Source organism: Argopecten irradians, chromosome 15, assembly GCF_041381155.1.
Source record: "Argopecten irradians isolate NY chromosome 15, Ai_NY, whole genome shotgun sequence".
NCBI classification, from domain to species: Eukaryota; Metazoa; Mollusca; class Bivalvia; order Pectinida; family Pectinidae; genus Argopecten; species Argopecten irradians.
Window position 1 is genome coordinate 477,966 of NC_091148.1, and position 3,460 is coordinate 481,425.

Below are 3,460 nucleotides of genomic sequence, written 5' to 3' on the forward strand. Positions count from 1 at the left end.
CATTCGTGGGAGGGAGGTAACGTTATTACCAGAAAATCCAAACACGCCGAAGTATGATCCTGATACGACTACCAAATTACGAGTTTCGAGCGTGCTGTTGTCAGCTGACGATGGTCAAATACGCCGGGCCCTGACTCTCAAAAACTGTACAATTCTTGACCTTTATCGCGAAAAACAATCGTCTCACAAATTGCGATACCGGAGACAGAATTGTGATTGATGAAAAATTGTCTGACCATCTTTCCAGATTTATCAAAGTTGGAAAGTACAATGCTGGTATCATCTAAGTGAATTAAGAACAAAATATGTAGATATTGTTCAACTTTTCAAACATGAGCTGAAACGGAAATTGTGTTTTCAGTATTATACAAAAATGAAAAAACTGTATGCTTTTCTTTAGAAGTCGCACGAAGCAATGCTTCACTAGAAATTGAATTAAAAACATTACTAATGATAAAAACTACAAAAGAAGGATTTTTTGTGTTTATTTCTTTGTTTCTTTTTTTTTTTTTTTTTTTTTTTTGTTTTTTTTTTATTTTTTTTTTCTTGTGTGAAGACTAGATTATCCATGCAGGTATGGGACTCCCAACCGATGGAAACAATTTTTTTATACTGGAAATATGTTTTCAACCTTAAAGTTCCCTTTATTTTTTCTTTTTTCTTTTTTTTAAGTATAAATATACCGTATACATGTATTTGGTAAATATTCAGAATTCACCAACTAATACTGTTACAATATTAACTTGGCACCCCACAGAAAGACTAACAGAGGGAGAGTGAATGGGAATAAATGAATATGTCCAGAGAGAGAGAGTGAGAGAAGATATAATATTATAACAAAACTCCTTTATTAGATGCAGTAAAGTGAGAAAGAGAATGAAAGAGTATAAATGAGGAGAATACAATCTAATGCCAAAATGAAAATAAAAGTATGAAAAAATAATACGACAGAAAAAAAAGTACGATGATGAAATGGCTCCGTGCCAGAGGCACGAAATATAACATAAAAAGATAAATATTAGACTAGACATTAACAGCACAATTTAATAAATACTAATTTCACTACATTTAAAATTAAACAACTCTTTGTTTTATTTCATGTACTTAATTTTAGTATTTTTTTATATATATATAAATTCAAAAACGTTTTTATTTATAAATGATATGACTATGATATGTATAAATTGTATTTCAATACATGACGAGCCAATTCTGAGTACAAAAAAAAAGTTTTAACAATGTAAAGTATTCCAGGAATTCATAGATATAAACCCAATACACTAAAACTAAATAACTGACTGGCTTAAATCATGTTTACAAGGAAACCCGATGCTAATTTGGGATATTACCCGGTCTTTATGCAGTTGTGTATATCCGCAAGGTGGTACATCTTATAACGAAATCAGATGTCTCTGATAGTTTAAAATATATACCTAGAATCAATATAGAATGCGGCATCAATGCACCAATGATTTTCAATCCAATCTCATTAAACTGTAGATCCCACCAGACTACTTGATTAATGAAACACTTGCTGCTATATTTGGGTAACACATAGGCGGTGTATAAACATTCCAACATAAACGTATTATGTTTAACTAGTGATATTTTGTTTGTCTACATATAATGTCCTAGATGTAATTTAACATAACTAGATTGATGAGTATAGCATAAACCACGAGTTGGTATAGAAAAGGCCAGAGAAAACACACCTATGGAGGGCCGAAGGCCCTTGATAGGGTGTTTTTTTCTGGCCTATTCTACACTTTCGGTCCTCGATAGGGTAGTTTCTCTAGCCTACTCTTCACTTTAAGTCCTCGATAGGGTGTTTTCTCTGGCCTATTCTACACCAACGAGTGGTTTATCCAACTTAAAAAATCTCCAATCCCCTTTTCAACCCCATCAAGTATTGAAACAACTGAACTATTCTGAACTGAACAACTATAACTGTTGGATAGTTGAATAGAACTTAATTGGTTACACAGCTAAATCATGTTTATTATATGGTCTAATGAAGACAATACGACATACAGGTAAGGTGTATATATAGGTACACGTGCATTCCATTTGCCATATCACAGTTACAGGTCATCGAATCAAAACTGGATTTAACATGCAGTGACAGTGATAATCAATAACTAGTTACACACAAGTCATTCTTGTGGATATCAAATGGATATTTTAAACATCGAAATAACATATTTTCATTGATATTTATAATGAGGGGATTAGAAATTCCAAAAGTGTAAAAATGTTCTTGGAATACAATTCATGATTGGAAAGGAAACACAACTTTTAAGAAGAGTAGCGAAAAATAACACTAAAATTGGATATAATTCGACAACTGGATTATTCTAAATGGAACTCATATTGAAATAATCGATATTCCAAATAAAAACGATTTGTTTCAAAATCTTATTGTTGTCAATGCTTAAACATCATGCATATTCATTTCTGGATTGGAACTGTTGAATATTTTACTATCCAACAGCTATTCAACTTAATACTGTTTGATAGTTTAATAGTTTATTAAACAATCCAACTGACCACCATTGGATAGTGAAACTACACGTTTGTTGTACACAATTGATGACGTTACAGGAATTTATTAAAAAGTGAGTATGTATCAGACCTAACCATTAACACACACCGCACTTCATACAGGCAACACACCGCAAACATGAAAGGCCATGGGGCGACTGGTTCGCCCGTTATCAGTATAATGTGACCAGGTGGGATATGTTGCTTGGCGTCTTTGGTGACATGATTCGGTGATATAGCACTATAAAAATGGCAGCAGTTTCCCTATAGAATACATCATGAATATACCACAGTGTCCCAAAATAGGCACCTTGCACTTCACACACGCTATACACCGAATACATTGGAGGCCTTTCTTATATGACTCTGGCTGTTATTAGGACGTTTATTAGATTTAACACGAACAAAATTTTAAATATCACTAAATTTAATTACAGGCTTATACCTTAATCCTTACTTATCCATTGTTATTAGAATTAATATGTATTTGACGCCACAATTTACCAATAAAGTCTACTCAGTAACGGCATCGAATGGATTTTGACAGTATCGGCGGTAAAAAGTATCAAAACAAAGTTTCTGTCTTTATATCCGAAAGTAGCGTCACTAGCAGATGAACTGATATTGAAAAGAGAATTCATTGATTTTCCACCTAGTATGCGTTGTTATCCCTATTCTAGCATGTTCACATCATTACCAAATCAGTTCAGTGGAATTCACTTAACCGTGACGTTAAGCAGCTTCCGATAGCCACCGGTATTGTTCTAATAACATAAGGTGCTTCTCACTATGAAGGCTGTGCTTCTTCTTGGATTTCTTTGTACGGCGAATTTATGTGCAGGTAAGTTACAAATCATACCTTTAAGGCTGCTCCACCGCTGACAAATGGTATTTTTTCATTATCACAAACAGGAGCAGA